At 45.2% G+C, this 19,255-nt stretch overlaps 1 protein-coding gene across 3 annotated transcripts in view; it reads right to left on the bottom strand.

Annotated features, from left to right (window-relative positions):
* Nucleotides 1-19,255, bottom strand: part of TMEM177 (transmembrane protein 177) — a 62,940-nt gene that overhangs the window by 27,941 nt on the left and 15,744 nt on the right. For 2 of the 3 annotated variants that reach the window (XM_069224609.1, XM_069224607.1), the window contains exon 2: nt 16,914-16,970. The exons of the other annotated variant lie outside the window; for it this stretch is intronic. The gene's annotated coding sequence lies outside the window, so the exon portion shown is untranslated. The remainder of the gene's footprint in view (nt 1-16,913; nt 16,971-19,255) is intronic. 3 annotated transcript variants of the gene reach the window in all.

Raw genomic sequence — 19,255 nt, 5'->3', positions numbered from 1 at the left:
TAAGCAGCCATTTCCTCAAGCTCCCCGTCGTGCATTGGAGTTTGATTCTTTTGTGTTACAGACCCTTTATCGGATGGTTTTCTAGTTTTGTTCCTGTTCTGTTCCAGCTTGGCTCTGTTTCCGGTTTCTCTGCCCTGCTCCTGATTGTTCCAGCCAGAGTCTGCTCCCTACCTCTTAGCCTTGTACCTGTGTGTTTCTTCCAGAGCCTGCTCCCTGTTTCTCTGTCCTGCTCCTGCCTTGTTTCAGCCTGATCCTGCTCTCTGTTTCCCAGCCCTGTTTACTGCTTATACCTACTCCCTGTATTCCAGCCCTGTCTTTGCCTGTTCCAGTCAGAGCCTGCTCTCAGTTTCCCAGTCCTGTCTCTGTTTGTTCCAGCCAGACATTGCGCCCTGTTTTCCAGTCTTAGTCCTGCCTTTGCTTCAGCCTGAGTCTGTTCCCAGTTCTTGCCTCTGCCTCTTAGTTTGTTTCCTACTGTTTCCATTTCCTCTCGGTATTTGTGTCTGGTAAGTGTTCTATCAATCTTCACCAGTGTATAAGTGTCCTCCTTTGTACTGGGGTTGGCTCCTGGTTTCCAGGAGGCAATTCCAGCCCCCATCCTTGTCTAGTGTTATACGTTGTCTTTTGTGCCTAACAGTAACAGTGTGCTATTGCTGTTGTTCCAGGAATCGCCACTGTGTTTCCAGCTGGACCCCCAAGAGCTTGTCTTGTGTATGTAAGTACTATCCTAGTTTGTGCTCTAGGGTCCAGACACCGAATCACTTCTGCTACCTCCTTTCTATGGGGCTGGCAGGGTGACTATCTGTAAGAGTAAACTGCACAGAGGCATGGACATTCCCTGTCACTGTGGGAGGTTCTGCGCCCTAGTCTGTGTACAACCCCAGCGTGTTTGTCCATTAGTAATCCGTATCCTGTTTGTTCAAACAAGGGTTGCTCTGCTTTTACTTTCCTGTTTCCTGTGCCTGTCTATAGCTGTCCTTTCTGTATATGCCTTTAGCTGCTCTTCTGCCCCAGCACACTACCTCTTTAGGATATTCGGTGACCCAACCAAAGTCCCGATCAGACCCGCCCAAATCCGTGACATTTAAAAAAAAAAAAAAGTGTTTGTCTTTCCTTGTGAATATGTATATATTTATATAATTTTGATTATGGTGTTTAGTGTTTGTTGTACATACATATGTAATAAATATCATTTTTTGTATCTTTGCTAAGATTATTTGTGAGTTGTTCTGTATATTACTGTGGACAACAGTGGATATTAGTTGTAGCTCATTTCTCTTTTCTTGTACTCAAGTATTTTCCCTGGATGGGCTACTTATTGCACCAGGGGCCCTCGATAGTCTTTCTCCGATGCCCAACTTCTGCTTCTGCCCATGCTCAGCTTGTAAGCCACTTATAATGAGACAGAGGCACACTGCTTTGCATTCAACACAACAGACATTTGCAGACATCCACCAAGACCCTCTGGCACTCTAAAAGTAAAGGAGGCATGCAGCCAAAGAGAAAGACTGTGCAAACGTACCTGGGATGGCTGTATTTCAGCCTGGTGAACATAACACTCTTTATACCAATTTCGATTTAGTTTTGTTAAGGGGATTTTCTCTGTTTGGTGCCCTCCATTCTAGGCCTTGAGTCAACCATGTTATCAGTACCACTTGGGGGATGAGGGGTCCCATTGTGAGTTACCACTCCATTCCCAAGATACCATGATGTAAATGGACATTTTTTTCATACATTTTTATTAGTGTGGGTTTTATTATTTAAAAATTACAATAAATGTGATTGTATAAATTGATAATAAGTATAATAGTAAGATGCTTGCCTTTGCAACCTTTGCACTGAAGCACACATGAGAGGAGAAGGATCAATATCATCAGTACTAGAAAGTTGAATGTACTAACTTGCAGTCCGAGTAGACAAGTGTGTGTGTATTAGCTATGTTGAGACTGGCTTGCTTGGAATTTATCCACTGGGTGGAGAAGAATTACAATAAGAACATTTAGGTAGTCTACTCCTTCATCGAGAATGTTAATGACTTTGCAAAGGACCTATGCCAACCGATATTAGACAACCTCTTGCAGAGAATACTGCCTTTGCCAAAGTAACACAGCTTTGGGATGTATCCGTGGAATATCTTTGTCACGACAATGGAGATCTCTCTGCATTTTGGATGTTGTATGTGGATATTGTTGAAAATGTCTAGCTGCTTTGTGCTGCTCGAGAAGGAAATTAGCATTTGCATCTTACCGCCATACGCTCCATGATCCCATGGTGTCTTGCGTTTGACAGGATAAACTACGCTTGAGATCTTCCTGTATACTATGCTGAAATTACATTACCTGCAGTGAAACTTCCAGAGATACACCACAACTTCATCAACACATGCTTTTCAGTTAACTGTCAGATGTTAATCCATTTGGACGCATTCCAGTTGATCAAGCAATAGAGGTAACAGTCAACAAAGACACACAGACGCCGAGTGGTATGAAAAAGTTCAACCTCAAGGCTTGAGGGTGCTGTGAAAAGATGTTATATGACAGCTGAACACAGAAGTGCCTTTTTGGGTCAGATAAGGGAAATGATTCGCAATAACAGATCAGATCTTACTCATGCAGACCGACATAAGTCACAAATTGAGATAGAAGATATTGTTACGAGAGCTGTTCGCTGGATAAACCAAATTTGCTTGGCCACAAGATCTCATTCGTCTCTCCACCGCAAAAAAAACATCTCAAGACATTGTATCCAACATAATGAAGGCGCATGAAATGGGTGAACAGTGCTATATAGACTTCAAACTTAAGTGATTTGAGAATAATTCACCTATTAAGAAGTTTCATGACCCAATGAAAATAAACTAAAAACCTTCACTGACATGTCCAAGAAGAAGAAAGTGAACAGCAATGGCAGGACAATCATCACGAAAGCAGACAAAGCACTATTTAGTTGAATCATTGTGACAGCACAGAATCGGAACCTTCAAATGGATGATGTATATTCTCATCCCTTAGGACCTTTACCATGGGCTTTATCAACTCCAGAAGGTCTGTTGCGAAAGACAAACAAAGCTGTTTTAGCAACATACTTGCAGAAAAACATTACCCCTGCAATGAAATATCTGGAAATTCAGTCAAGCTGATTGATGGTATGGTTCTTGTTCAGAGAGTAAAAGGAGAGGAATCAGACATTGGTGACGTGGCTACGTTTGTCTTTTCCATGGCTTTGCAGGAAGGAAATAGGAGTCAAAGAATCTATGTTGTGTTTGATATATACAAAGAGACGTCTATTAAAAACAGTGAAAAGACAATCAGGGGGGAAGAACTCGAGCGCCAGTTACAGAGCATCCTCCTTCCCAGATTGTCAGACAGTGGAGGAAACTGCTAAGCCACGTAAGGAATAAAACAACTCTCATCGCATTTCTTGTTAACGAATTTCTTGAGAATAAAACACTGTTTGCAAACTGTGAAGATAATTGCTACAAAATCAGATCTGAAGGGAGCCACGAAGTGCCCGATCTAAACAATACACATGAAGAAGCAGATGGTTGTTTGTTGCTGCATGCTGCTAATGAGGGTTTTGAGGCAGTAATGATAAGCTCAGATGACAAAGATATGTTTATTATGTGTGGGATTCCATGACAGAATCATGGCTAAATTGTTTCTGAAATGTGATAATAACATATGGAAGAGAATCATTGACATTGGGAAAATAGCTTCAACTCTTTGTGAAAATGTTAGTCGAGCTACGATAGGTCTTCATACGGTTACCAGATGTGACACAGTAAGCGCATTTGCAGAAAAAGGAAAAGTAAGTGTATTCAAAATTCTCTCTGCAAACAGACATGCACAGGAAACATTTTTGCAGCTCGGAGACAAATGGGATCTTTCTGAAGAACTAATGGACAAACTGCAGCAATTCTTGTGCTTGCTGTATGTACCAAAATCTTTGGTTCATTATGTGAATTACTTGAGATATCACCTATTCAGCGCACAGAAGGGTGAGCTAGAGAGTCATCAACCTCCATCTTGCCGTGACTGTCTGAAGAAACATGCTGATCGTGCAAATTATCAAGCTGCTATAAGCAAGAGATGACTTCTGAATGATCTACAGACACCTACTCCAACTGGGAGAGGGTGGAAGTTGGAAAAACACAAGGGAGCAGAGCAACTGGTAGTGGACTGAATGTAGGGGCAGCCAGCACCTCTGGCTGTGTTAGATCTACTAGCTTGGAACTGCGTTAGGCACTGTAAAGTGCCAACATGTGTCTGCTGTCTAAATGGCCTCAAGTGCACTGATGTGCAGAGTTCCCGCCTGTGAAAATCAAACAGACCCAAAGAATGATGACACCTATTCAGAAGACGACGACAAATGTGAATGATAAAATTGTGTTTATGTTCACTCATGAAATACATTGCCTATAAAAGATGTGACAACTATTATTATTGTTTGAAATTGTAAGTGAAAATTATGCATATAATCTACATCAATATGAGGAATACAATGATGTATTGTTGTTATTATTTTAAGGACTGTATTATTACAATTATTAATTATTTTTAATTATATTGAATTTAACCAATCTTGTGGAATTAGATTTATTTTTCCAACTTTTATGATGAATTTGTATGCTTTTTATCAAAAACATGAAAACCATTATTCTTTTCGGCTATGACTGCTAATCGAATATAATCAGACAAAAGACTAAGAGGGATGAATTGCTATGACATATTTTTCATCTTTAGGCATCCATAACTTGCAAACAAATCATGGTATAACCCACCCCTAGTGGTACCAACAGCCTAAATTTGGGTACCTGGCTCATGGCTATTCTTGGGTTCAGCACCTGACATGCTAGCCAATTATTTGAATACAGGGTTTGGTAGTGTGGGAGTGAACAGTCTTACTGTGCTTTCGTTATGTTGCAGGACAGTTCCTGCATCCCTCTGCTGTGGCATGGTGTGCTGGTACAGCGGTGATGGTAAACTCATGGTTTTTTTCAGGTGTTTTGTGGTGATGGACGTGCCTGCTCCTGAGATCAGCCAAAAATCACATGGTCTAAGGATGAACTCAGGCAATTCGACCTCAGCTTTTTAAGATTTTGAGGTCAAACCAAATAGGTAAGTAGAGTTAGTAAAATAGCATACATTCAATAGCACTCCAGGATGCTGCCATGCTGGAAAAAAGCACTGCATAAACAACGCATTACTAATGGTGTCATGTCTTAATGATGAGTTTCTTTTATGCTGTATAGCTCTTGGTGGTTGTTTGCTGTTACGTCTCGAATGCATGTTGTCTCGAGGAAAATGTGCAATGGCGCACATTATAATGTGATCAGGAGTTACAATGGCTTACTGGTCGGGCAGTTGTGAGCAGAATCTTGTAAATCCCACCGGTGTCTTTGCAACAGTGATGAAAGGTCTGGACGTGCTCCTCCCACGATATTTAAAAACCATCCTGTGCCGATTTAGAGCCTGAGCAGAGGAGTGTGGATGAGGAGATGAGCTCCTGTTAACAGTACCATGTTGAGAAGGGAAGTATGAAACCGCAAGACTTCATGGGAAGTGTAGGTCCTTCATCTGAAGCGTCTGCTGACAGGATACTCTAACAGTGGTTTTTATCAAAGGGGGCCTATGCAAGCTCACTGTTTTATTGTAAGGTGTACAGCCCAGACTGCAGTTAGTGAGTGGAAAGGAATGAAGTAAGTTATTTCCATGTTTCACAGATAGCCAATATCATTATTATTTCACAGCAGAAACTAAACCAATACTGCAGTTATTCTGTGAGTAAAGATAAAGGGAAGCACATGTGACTATGTATAAGGTCTAGCACACTTTTGCATATGGAGTTACATTTCCATCGGACACTATTGCCTGATAATTTCATGCTAGCCCAATATTAGCTTGCTGCTTCATGGACACCACCTATGTAGTAACGCAATGAATACAATGTCACCATCACCATCCTTTTCAGAGAACTATGAAGACTCCGGAAATAAAGAGTATCACGCACTAAATGTGTACTTGTACTTGTTGCTCTAAATGGTCATAAATTCAAAACCAGCGGGAAGAGGTTTATTTTAGAAAATTGCTTGGGCATGGAAATCCAAGGGGTATCTGCACATTTGCCGGAAAATAATTGAATTACTATGACAAAGGCTTCAGAAGCAGTTTGGAATTCAGAAAAGATAAGTATATAAAAGGTTCAGGTTTTTCCTAGAAAGCAAATACCAGGAGAAAGTGTTGGCACTTAGAGCTACAAAGAAATTGTTAACAGCACAACATGATTTTGATCAACTAACAGCATCTCTTATTAGGGACCAGTTAATTGGTAGTGAAATGTTTTGACAAATCGATTCCCGAATGACTAACATCACGCAAGGATACATCTTTAAAGAAGCAGCTGATGTTGCCAACGGTACTTAGTCATCCCAAGGAGAAGCCAAAAAGTTAACTGTCGTGACAAAATGTCCATATCTGCAATTGAATCTGCTCAAAAGTGTGAACCAGAACAAGCAACATATGAAATTGATTAAGCTGCGGATGAGCAATATTTGCTATAGAAGCAGATGTGCAGGACATATAGCCAATTCCAAATTGTGCACTACTCTGAACAGAACTTGCACTAAATATCGACTAACAGGACACTTTGCAGGAATGTAAAGCACAGTGGTAAAAGAACAAGTATGCGCACATTAGAAAGTGACCATGATACATTAGCTGAGAGCATAAATAACTGTCTTTTCAGTGAGAGTAAGCAAAATCAAAGACATACAGGTTGGAGAGGTCCGATTTTCTACTCGATCTGGAAGCAAAGAGTTCAATCTTATCCAAACATACAGTAGATAAAGTATGCCCAAACCGGCTCATGGAACCACTTAAAAGTAGAACTATAGCATACACACAACAAAAATTTGACATAGCTGGGTATTTTTGGAGCAGCAATAAATGTATGAGTAGGGAAATAAGGGGGTGTGGGCACAGATTATGTGACCAGGAGGTCAAGACATTTTAGGCTTTATGCATCAAGGAACGGTAGATGTGATGTGGAGACATGTCAAGGCAATACAAATTACAGCCGAAAGAGAAGAAAAGTGAAAAAAAGAAAATAAGCGAGTTAGAGGCAGAATTGACCAAAGAGAAGATGGTAGAGTTTGCAGCAAAAAAATAACTAGGTATGCTGGTAAATGTTTACTTGAATTTAAGGAAGAATTCAGAAAAGAATTAGTTTTATTAAATTCTTGCAATTCTTCAAACTAAAAGAGGAGGCTGTGCCGGGAAGACAAATTGGGAGCAGTTCCATTGAAAAAAAAGACAGGATTTGACTCAATACTTGGAAAATGTGGAAAATTGACCTTTCTGCAGGGTCATCCCCAGACGTTCCCTTCTTCCGCCTCATTTTTGTTGGCTTTAGGATGTGGTGCACTTTACTACTGCTAACCAGTGTATAAGTGCTTGTTCTCTCTCCTTAAAACATGATTGGGGCATACCCCCAATTGGCAAATGTAATTTACTTATAAAGGCCTTGAAAAATCATAAAAATGTTACTAGACATGTAGGACGAGTAACTTGAAAATCTACTCAACCATAACCGTCACGTACTTGACCCGTAAACGGGTGTCAAATTGTGCGATCCTAGGCAAATATTTTAGTTTACAGAGTTGCCTTTTTCTTGATTGTCACATATGAGCGTACCCTCAAATATGTGAGCTCAGCATTTCTGCCTTAGAAAAAAAAACTTTGATTAAATAGATTAAATGCTTGCTCCATGTATAAAAAGAATCTAGCCCACATATGCACATGATCCATTTCTTGCTTCTTAATTTACCAATAGCATACCAGGGTAGCAGTATTCCTAGGTTTATGCTTAAATCTCACTTTTAAACCGAGTAAAGTGTTTTGATTTGTTTTCATCCTATTAAAAAATATATTTTCTTTCATCAAAAGTACAAACAATGGGCTTTCATAACTACTGAAATATATTTTGAAATGTTTGTATAGTTGACTTCGCCATTTACATGTGTGTTAGGAAAAACCTAACAAAATCCTGGAACTCTGCAGTCAGAAGGAAAATAAATTGAAAGACAAACTGACTTTTGACCTCTCTCTGAACACAGAGCAAATGTGACAAGAACAAGATTTAAAAGGCATCTTTAGTGCTCTTTCACTTTCTGACTGAACAGACCACCTGTTCTTTGTCAGCTCACCAGAAGGGGCCAGTGGGTCCAAGAAATAGCTCGACCTGATAATATATGGCTCGCAATAGTGAGTGGGCGAGTAGATTTTTCAAGGCCTGTTATGAGTCCCAAGTAAAGTGCAATACATGTGCCAAGGACCTGTAAATTAAAGCCTACTAGTGGGCCTGCAGCACTGATTGTGCCACCCACTTAAGTAGCCCTGTAAATATGTCCAAGGCCTGCCATTGCAGAGACCATGTATGCAGTTCTGAACTGTCATGCCAACCTGGCAAAATCTCTTTTGCCAGGCCCAAAACTTCCTTTTGTAATACATATAAGCCAACCTTACGGTAGGCTCTAGGCAGTCCCAAAGGCAAGGTGCAGTGTATCTAACAAGTTGGATGTGTACATTTAAGTTTCACATGTTCTAGTAGTGAAAAACTTTTACATTTGTTTTGCACTACTGCAAGGCCCATCTCTCCCATAGGATAACACTGAAGTTGCCTTACAACCTTTTATATGTACGACTTCCAACTGGGAAGAGAAAGATTTTCCAAGTTCGGTGTTTGTGTAATCACAATTTAAATTCACAACTTATAATGGTTGGATTTTAAATTGCAATTCTGAAAATGCGACTTTTAGAAAGTTGACATTTTCTTACTTTAGCCATTTGGTACCAGCTGTCTGTCTCAGCTCACATGTCTGGGGTGGGGCAACAACTGGGCTTTGCAACAATGGAAGCTTAGGTGTGACATGATGGGCCTTGATGAGCCATCCTGGGCAGGATGGGAGGGAGGAGCTCGGCACAGCCTAAATTACACCTGAATAGGCTGTGTCCTGTCCACACACAGAGGGCTGCATAACCCCCTGTAGTGCCTCTGGAGCCAGGGCAGGAAGGCATATCTTTGAAGTCTCCCCCACTTCAAAAGGCACATATGGGTATAACTACTGGACCTCTGACCACCACTTCAATACACTGGTCCCTATAGTCGGCCTGTGCTCAATGGTAGCCATCATGAACCTTTGCCTTTGTCCCAGGTCGGCGCGACCCGATATCCCCGGTTGGCGCTTCTTTGTTCTAAACGCTAGTTTACATTTTATTTTCTTTAAATGTATAACTCGAGTTCTACTTATTTGATGCTTGCTGTTTTGGTCTTGTTGATTCATTAAATTAAGTTCTATTTTACCCACCTGGTGTGGGCTCCTTTTTGTGTGGGGTTTTCCCTGTGTTACTGTTTGAAGTGTTGCACAAATACTTTACACACTTCCTTCAAGTTAAGCCTGACTGCTCTGTGCCAAGATACCAGAGAGTGAGCACAGATTAATTTGGAGTTTGTTTGTGCCTTCCCCGGACAAGATTTGTGGTTGCTGCTTGACTAGAGTTAACAACTCATTCAGTCAACAACCCAATTTCTCACATAAAAATATATGCAACAAAAACAGATCCATGCCTGTTGAGCCGTTGTCATGATTTCACAGATAGTAGTTAGAAAACGGGGTCAAATGAATTTAGGGTATGCACTGACTTCAGGGGTTTAAATAGGGAGATCTGTGTAGATGGACCTACCAATAATTGAGGACATGTTAGCCACAGTGCAGGATGTGAACTTCTTCTCGAAGCTGGATGTGAGATCAGCATACCATCAAGTTCCATTAGCAGAGGAATGGTATTATTTGGCTGCTTTCTTACCACCAGACATGATCTTTCAATTTTGCAGGTTAACATCATCAGCAGCAATTGAATCATGGCAAATCTGTTTAAGGGGGAGAAGGGGTTTGCAAGAGAGGAGCAGGATAACAAGCTAAAAGAGGCCTTGCAGATTTTGGGGAAAATTGTTTAAGACAAATGTGTCTTTGCTACAGACCACATAAAATACTTAGGGCATTTTGACCTATGAAGGAATCAAACCCAAATATAGTTTAATAGAAGCCATGAAAAGCCCAGTCAATCCCAGAAAGAGTGATGCCTTTTTTTGGGAGTTAAAGGAAGTACAAGATTGTTTAAGATAAAAAATATTTCAGTGGAACTAGGGACAAGTCCAAGCTTCTGAAAATAATGGGTTGAGAGGGCACGTATTCACAGTAGGTCAAATCCAAACAATAAGTTTTGATTTAAAGTAGATGCAAGTGCAAAGGAATAGGAGTGGTTGGGGAGCAGAATGAAGAAGGTGGACAGCCCATGGTAGTGGTTGCATTAGGGTACTAAAATAATTAAATATGTTCTATTTTGTTATAGAGAAAGAATTAATAGACTGCATTTGGGCTTTGAAAATATCTCGAAATTGTGTGTACTGTCGGTGGGTGGGGGGGGGGGGGGGGAAGAGTTCATAGTATGAATTGTTCACAAATCTCTGCTAAACATTAATAGTTAAGCCAGTCAATCACCACTGCCAGAATTCTCAGGGCAAGTACACACTTGCTACAGTATGATTTTAATGTTGAGTATTTACCAGGTAGCAAAAATAAGAGAGCAAATTGCTTCAAAATTTTGATAGGGATGAAAACCAAATAGAAGATTTGAAGTGTTACAGTTAAAGTGGGGTCAGAGGAAGAGGCTAGACTGAAGAATAGGGGAATGTCGGTATATTGAGGAAACAAATCGTTTTCACCCCTTCTGGTGGCCGGGTGAAAGGAACTTTTATGGCTGCGGTGAAAGGGAAGTTACTTGGCCTTGTACACAAAGGGCACTGAGGAATGACAGGCTGTAAACGAAGGTTGAGAGTAATTTTGGTGGCCAGTTAGATGGAGACAAGAAGATGAGCATCAGTCAATATGGCACAAGGGAAAGGTTAGGTATGCAGAAATCACCAAATAGTCAGCGTGAACATACTAAGTCAGTTTTGGGAGAAAAAAAAGTTAGCTATATACTTTTTGAAGACATTTATGTCATTGTATAAGCATACATTTGCATTAATGGTCATAGAATAATATTCTAAATGGATTATGAGAGTTTGTGGAAGGGGTTACCAGCCTATCTGTTGCAAGATTTTAGAAAACTAACAGCAAGTGAAAGTCCACTAAAGGAGTTAATTTCAGAATATGAAGTACAATTCTAATTGAATCAATTAAACATTTTCTTCAAAAGTATGAAATAGAGCATTAAAGTAGTAGTTTGCATCATCCCCAAGGAAATGTTACAGCAGATAGAGCCAACGAGGTGCTGGGCACTTGCATAAGAATGTCTGTAAGCAATAAAATAAATACTAATAACACTATGAGGGGGCGGGAAAGGACCAAGTTGCTGCATGATGAGAAGAAATGTGTGAAACACATGGATGTAGCTGTGGAAGATGTAATTAGAATAAAGTTACCAGACCGAATGAAGGTCGGAGGTTACATTTAGTGTACTGAAGAGAGTAAAAGAAGTATCCAAGTCAGTTGTCATGTTGGAATTTTCAGCGCGCAAACTTATCGTGAAATTCAACACATAGGGCGTGCCAGCTGCTTGGACCGGGATCGGTGAAGTCCCGATCCTGACTTAGTTGCTCCCCGACTGGAACCGTCACTAAATCTATTTGTTTCAATTCAATCGGAGATGCTGAAACATTCTTGTAAGAATGACAGACGAGGGTTGTCATTTCAAAGCTTTATGTAAAGAATTAATGGGCGGATTACAATAAACATGTCAGAAGTAACCTTAGCAGCAAAGTATGCAAATCATATGTACAAAGAACTCAGTATAGTTCTAAGTGAAATCCGACATACATTTGCCTACTAAAGGTCTCCTTCTTACAGAAATCCACGTCTTTTTACAGGACTTTGGACAGACATTCATACATTCTACGCGAATATTCTCAGGATTTTCACCAATAAGGAACTAACAATAAGGAACATTTTACTACAGAATATATTTGAGATTCTGTCATGGTAGAAATACATTGGATTTTAGTCATTCTCACAGTTTATTCAAGCAACTGAACTGATCAAATCAAATCAAATCAAATCATTAACATTTATAAAGCGCGCTACTCACCCGTGCGGGTCTCAAGGCGCTAGGGGAAAAATTGGGGGGGGTTATCGCTGTTCGAACAGCCAGGTCTTTAGGAGTCTCCGGAAAGCGGAGTGGTCCTGGGTGGTCCTGAGGCTGGTGGGGAGGGAGTTCCAGGTCTTGGCCGCCAGGAAGGAGAAAGATCTCCCGCCCGCCGTGGAGCGGCAGATGCGAGGGACAGCAGCGAGTGCGAGGCCAGAGGAGCGGAGGAGGCGGGTGGGGATGTAGAAGCTGAGGCGTCTGTTGAGGTATTCCGGTCCCTTGTCGTAGAGGGCTTTGTGTGCGTGGGTGAGAAGTCGGAAGGTGATCCTTTTGCTGACAGGGAGCCAATGCAGGTGTCTCAGGTGTGCGGAGATGTGGCTGCTGCGGGGTATGTCGAGGATGAGGCGGGCCGAGGCGTTTTGAATGCGTTGCAGGCGATTTTGGAGTTTGGCTGTGGTCCCGGCGTAGAGGGTGTTGCCGTAGTCCAGGCGGCTCGTGACGAGGGCGTGGGTCACGGTTTTTCTGGTGTCGGCGGGGATCCAGCGGAAGATCTTGCGGAGCATGCGGAGGGTGAGGAAGCAGGCGGAGGACACGGCGTTGACTTGCTTGGTCATGGTGAGAAGAGGGTCCAAGATGAAGCCGAGGTTGCGGGCGTGGTCTGTGGGGGTCGGTGCGGTGCCGAGGGACGTGGGTCACCAGGAGTCGTCCCAGGCGGACGGGGTGTTGCCGAGGATGAGGACTTCCGTTTTTTCAGAGTTCAGCTTTAGGCGGCTGAGCCTCATCCAATCTGCGACGTCCTTCATACCCTCTTTTAGGTTGGTCTTGGCGCTGGCGGGGTCCTTGGTGAGGGAGAGTATAAGTTGGGTGTCGTCGGCGTAGGAGGTGATGATGATGTCGTGCTTGCGTACGATGTTGGCGAGGGGGCTCATGTAGACATTGAAGAGTGTGTCGGGCTGAGCGATGAGCCTTGGGGAACACCGCAGATGATCTCGGTGGGTTCTGAGCGAAACGGAGGGAGGTAAACTCTTTGGGAACGGTTTGAGAGGAAGGAGGCGATCCAGTCCAGGGCCTGGCCTTGGATCCCGGTGGAGCGGAGGCGGGTGATTAGGGTGCGGTGGCAGACGGTGTCAAAGGCAGCCGAGAGGTCGAGCAGAATGAGGGCGACTGTTTCACCGTTGTCCATCAGGGTTCTGATGTCGTCAGTGACTGAGATGAGGGCGGTTTCAGTGCTGTGGTTGGTTCGGAATCCGGTTTGTGAGGGGTCGAGCAGGTTGTTGTCTTCCAGGAAGGTGGTCAGCTGTTTGTTGACGGTCTTCTCTATTACTTTGGCTGGGAAAGGCAGAAGAGAGATGGGGCGGAAGTTTTTTAGGTCGCTCGGGTCAGCCGTAGGTTTCTTTAGTAGGGCGTTGACTTCGGCGTGTTTCCAGCATTCGGGGAAGGTAGCAGAAGAAAAAGAAGAGTTGATGACGGTCTGGAGGTGCGGGGCGATGATGTCGTCGGCTTTGTTAAAGATGAAGTGCGGGCAGGGGTCCGAAGGGGCGCCGGAGTGGATAGAGTTCATGATGGATTTGGTTTCTTCCGTGTTGATGTGGGACCAGTTGTTGAGGGTGATGGCCGTGGATGCCGGTTCGGTGGTGTATGGTTGGGTCTGGTGTCCGAAGCTGTCGTGGAGGTCGCTAATCTTGCGATGGAAGAAAGTGGCGAGGGATTCGCACAGATCCTGTGAGGGCGTGACGGCGTTGGCGTTGGCGCTGGGGTTGGAGAACTCCTTGACGATGCTGAAGAGTTCTCTGCTGTTGTGTCTGTTTTTGTCCAGTCTGTCGGTGAAAAAGTTCCTTTTGGCAGCGCGGATCAGGTGGTGGTGTTCGCGGGTAGCGTTCTTGAGGGCGGTCATGTTGTCAGCGGTGCGGTCCTTGCGCCAGGCTTTCTCAAGGGCGCGACAAGTTTTCTTTGATTCTTTGAGGGTGTCAGAGAACCAGAGAGGTTTTTTGGTGTTGGTCTGTCGATGCGTGCGTTTGAGGGGAGCAAGGATGTCTGCGCAGTTGGAGATCCAGTTTGTGAGGTTGAGGGCTGCGTCGTTGGGGTCGGTGGTGAGGGTGGGTTGGTTGGCGGCGATTGCGGAGAAGAGTTGCTCTTTGGGGATCTTGTTCCACTGTCGACGAGGGATGGGTTGGGTGCGGAGGTGGCGAGTCTCGCGTCGGAATGTGAAGTGGACGCAGCTGTGGTCGGTCCAGTGTAGGGCGGAGGCGTGGCTGAAGAAGACGTGTTTGCTGGCGGAGAAGATGGGGTCAAGCGTGTGTCCGGCAATGTGGGTGGCGGTGTTCACCAGTTGTTTGAGGCCGAGGTTGGCGAGGTTGTCGAGCAGGGTGGTGGTGTTGGGGTTGTTGTTTTGTTCCAGATGGAAGTTGAGGTCACCTAGGAGGATGTAGTCCGGTGAGGCGAGGGCGTGCGGGGAGATGAAGTCGGCGATGGCGTCGCTGAAAGGGGCGCGTGGGCCGGGACGACGGTAGACGAGGGATCCTCTGAGGGTGGTCCTCGGATCGGTGCGAATCTGAAAATGCAGGTGTTCAGCGGCGAGAGGGGTGTCTTCGGTGGAGGTGGTGACGCTGATGGAGTCTTTGAAGACGATGGCGATACCTCCTCCTACCTGGTTGGTGCGGTCTTTTCTGGAGATCTTGTAGCCTTCGGGGATAGCAGTGGCGATGTCAGGGGCCGAGAAGGCGTTCATCCAGGTCTCCGTGATGAAGGCGACGTCCGGTGCTATGGAGTCCAGGAGGTCCCAGAGTTCAATGGCGTGTTTGTGGACGGAGCGAGCGTTGACTACGATGCACTTGAGGTGGTTGATGGCGCGTGGGCTTGTGGTCGTGGTTGTTGCGTGGTGGAAGGTGCGTTTGCAGGAGTTGCAGGCGAAGGGTCCATGGGTGCGTTTGGGGTGAGCTTGGAAGCAGGTGTTGGAGCGTCCTGGGTTGAGGGCGTGGAGGGTGGTGGGGTCGTAGCGGGTCAGCGGGGCTTGGGAGAGCTGGGGACCAGGGGTCGTGGCGCTGGGCGCGGGCCAGGCGCGGATGGGCGCAGACGGGCTTGCCTCTGGCGCGCCAGTGGCGCGGTCGCGCAGCGGCCGCCATATGAGGTAGGAGGGGGGGGAGGGGTCAGGTGGGGGCGAATGGGAGCTGGGGGGCGGTGGCGTGCAGGAGGTCGCGGCAGGAAAGCGCGAGGGAGGGGGGGACAGGTAGAGTGAGAAGAGCTGGGGGAGGGGTGTTTAAGGGTGGAGGGGGGTGAGTGTTAGAGGTTTAGGAGATAAGGGAGAAAGATAGGAGTAGGGTTGAGAAGATAGGGGAGGGGGGGTTGTAGAGGTGGGTGAGGGTGAGAGGTAGAGTGAGAGGATAGGAAGATAGGTAATAGAGGGGGTGAGGGAGGGGGGAGAGATAGAGAAATAGATAGAGAAAATAGATAGGGAAATCGATAGATAGGGAAATAGATAGAGAGATAGGAAGATAGGAGGAGGTGGAGAGTGAGGGAGTTAGATAGTGGGATAGAGAGATTGAGAGATAGGTAGATAGGAGGAGTGAGGGAGGTAGATAGTGAACGGGTTAGATAGGGGAGATAGAGAGGGGGATGCGAGTGGGGGAGGGGGATGAGGCAGGAGCAGGAGGGCAACTGATACATTGTTTAGCAATAGCCTGGGGCAGTTGGTATGTCCTTGGTTAGGTAAGGAAAGAAAGGTCAAAAAGGAACACTCTCCATTTATTAGTGAGAGCGTAGCAAAGCTTTATTTAGAGCAGAAAGACCGCAATAGTCATCATGTGGTATATTGTGATGTAAAAGCAAGATGGAGGACAGTGTAAAAGCAATCTATATTAGCTTAACTTAGTTCATAATGCGTTTAATAAAAGGAGGAAAGAAAACAACTCCCATAGCATCTAATCCGCATTGGAATAAAACGTCATGTAGTATGAATTTAAGACAAAGAGGACACTGTGGAATGTCAAGATAAGTCATCGAGAACAATCAAAGGCTTGTGGTCGGAGGTGATCCAGGAAGAAAGTAAACTGCAGCGTACAAATCATACTAGGATGAGTCCTTCCTGGAGAATGCAATGTGTGTCAAATCATTGGAGTTGACATTTCAGGTTATGGTTACATTTGTTTTATGCCTACATATTCATGCTTATATATAAGTAAAGGGGGAATGTATTATTTCCTCATTGTGTGTTTGTTTTAAGGTGCAGGTCTTGTGGTTGTCGGGTGGTGTTTTATCTTGAATTAATGTTGTCTCATGGTTAGTGTCTCGTAGTTGAGTGTAAGTGTTTACATTAGAACGTGATCGGAGTTACAGTGGCTTACCCCTGTGGTGTTCTGGGAGTTGGGTAGGACCAAACCTGGAAGGTGGCTGGTGAGAAGCTCTACATAGCGAGTCCAGATTGAATGTGAGCAGAATCTTGTAAATCACTTCCATATCTTTATACTGAATGGACAGACAAAACGTGTGTGTGTCAGAATTATTTGGCTTTTTGTTTGGAAACAACATGGCATATGTTAAAAAAGGTACTGCATACGTCTATTTGAGGGTGAGCACCACAACACCAGCTCACTTGCCACAAAGCACCTAGAAGGAAGGCGTAATGTGTCCTGCACTTGCAAGTAACTCTTTTGAATCTCTGCAGAGATTACTCCGTTTTTCATCCTTCCTGTGTCCAAAAATGAGCACCTCTAAAAGAAAATAAACACGAAGGCTGTATGCTGCACACATAGTCAACATTTAGCCTGTAAACCCTACCTTATTCAGTTCCTTTTGTCATAAGCCACAAGAATCCTTGTTTGCCGAAAATGTTCCCTGAAAGTGACAAAAATTAAACAAATCTAAATAAAAAAAAACAATATCCATTGTGAGCTCAACACATTATCTAAATTAGGAAGTGAGTAATCCCTTCAGTAGTCTCACTCAAAAAGCCCGCACAACTGTAGAGTTATCTTTTTGTTTTGTACACAGCACCTCTACAAAGAAGATGACAATTTTTTGCAGCGGACTCGTGGTGACCCACCACCCTCGGAACTGCCCGACGCCCACCCACCACGCCCGCAACTTGGGATTCATCCTCGACTCCGCACTCTCCATGGACAGACAAGTCAGCGCCATCACCTCTTCCTGCTACAACACCCTCCACACCCTCCGCAGGATCTACAAGTGGATCCCGACCGACACCAGGAAGACAGTGACCCATGCCCTCGTCAGCAGCAGACTGGACTACGGCAACGCACTCTATGCAGGAATCCCAGCAAAACACCTACAGCGACTCCAACGCATCCAAAACGCCTCAGCCCGACTCATCACCAACGCACCTCGCCACAACCACATCACCCCTCACCTCAAAGGACTCCACTGGCTCCCCGTCACCAAAAGGGTCACCTTCAAGCTCCTTACCCACACACACAAAGCACTCCACAACGCCGGCCCCTCCTACCTCAACGACAGACTCAACTTCTACACCCCGACCCGCCAACTGCGATCCGCGAGCCTCGCCCTTGCCACCGTCCCCCGCATCCAACGAACCTCCTCCGGCGGCAGATCCTTCACCTACCTCGCCGCCAAGGCCTGGAACACGCTCCCTACCTACCTCCGACAGACTCAAGACCTACTCGCCTTCAGAAGACTCCTCAAGACCTGGCTCTTCGAGCAGCAGTAGTCCCCCCCCACCCCCCCACTCAGCACCTTGGAACCCTAACGGGTAAGTAGCGCGCTCTATAAATATCTGTGATAAAACCTACAGGCTTTTTGTGGCTGATTGAAAATTAGGTCGATTAACTGTAAATGAAAGGTCAAAAGACAAATACTAGTTTTTTTTTTTTGGAGGTATTGTTAAGATATGGTGCAGGCTATTTTAAAAGGCAGACCCTTATGCTCTGTTAAATATATTAATACAGCACATAGTTAGCTTAGAACTCATGATGCTATATGAAATGAGCAAGATAGAGGCAAGATAGAACAGGCCAATAAATTACGACAAAATATGTCATGTGACAGTCAGTGCCTAACGTAAGAGGCAGATTTTAAGGGAACCTCTGAAATAAAGGCCACATTTTTCATGTTGGAGCACCTCAGGTAATTAGTTCCATAGCTTGAGGGGGCATACGTGACATCTGCGACAAGCAATCTTTTGCTTAGTTGACTTAGATGCAAGCAGTAGTCTGGCAGAAGCAGGATGGTGGGTTCTTCTTGGACAATGCGTCTAACAAGGCTTCATAGCAAAAGCATGCAGTTTGTCAGTGTCAACAGCCAGGACCCAGGCCATGCTAGGGTTTCTAGCCTCTGTGGTTTTAAAAAGTGGGGGCAGTAACCCCAGGTGACTTGCACCCTTTTTCTACTTTCCTTCCCACCAGTTCAGGAGTGGTGTCCTGAGACTAGTCACTCACCATTGGGTCTGTACCCTCAGGCTGAGCAGGGGACAGGGGTGGGCTCTCCCTCCTCCTGTCCCTCGTGCTAGGATCCGGTACCCTCCGCCTTGGAGTGGTACCCCCAGACAACTGAACTGCGAGGGTGCCTCTGGGGGCCACCACTCCCAGTTCCCCTGACACCTGGGGCAACTCATTCCCCAGAAGGCAGTCTATGATCTGGGGACTGACTATGACCCGCCTCTGGGTCACCGCCCCGCCCCACCCCACTCTACATATACCAGGGCCATAGGACGGAACAAGTCCTGCCCATGGACTGGTGTCACCCTACACACCTGGCCGGTGTACTGTTCTGGGGAGACAAGCCTTTCCACCATCATTGTATGGCTAGCCACACTGTCCCTCAGAGCATTGACTTGGACCTCATTCACTGTTACCTGGTGGAAGTGAAGACCCCCACCCTCCGGGATCACCAACTCAACCTCTGAGTCAACCTCCCAACTAAGGGATATCATGGCATGGTCTATGACCTGCCCCTGGGGGCTACCTCCCCCTAAGGCCACATTAGCCACCTCGCTAGAGGGGCCACCAATGTGGGTTGTCTTAGGACAGACAGAGTCCCCTTTCATGTGTCCTAACTGGGAACACTCAAAGCACCAGGGTTGAAAATGGGGTGCCCTGGGCCGCTGCCTACCAGAACCTCCCCCCTCCCTGTCAGAAGGGGCCAGG

Source organism: Pleurodeles waltl, chromosome 3_1 (genome assembly GCF_031143425.1).
Source record: "Pleurodeles waltl isolate 20211129_DDA chromosome 3_1, aPleWal1.hap1.20221129, whole genome shotgun sequence".
NCBI classification, from domain to species: Eukaryota; Metazoa; Chordata; class Amphibia; order Caudata; family Salamandridae; genus Pleurodeles; species Pleurodeles waltl.
The sequence above is the reverse complement of the archived record's forward strand: the minus strand, read 5'-3'. Positions and strand labels throughout refer to the sequence as shown.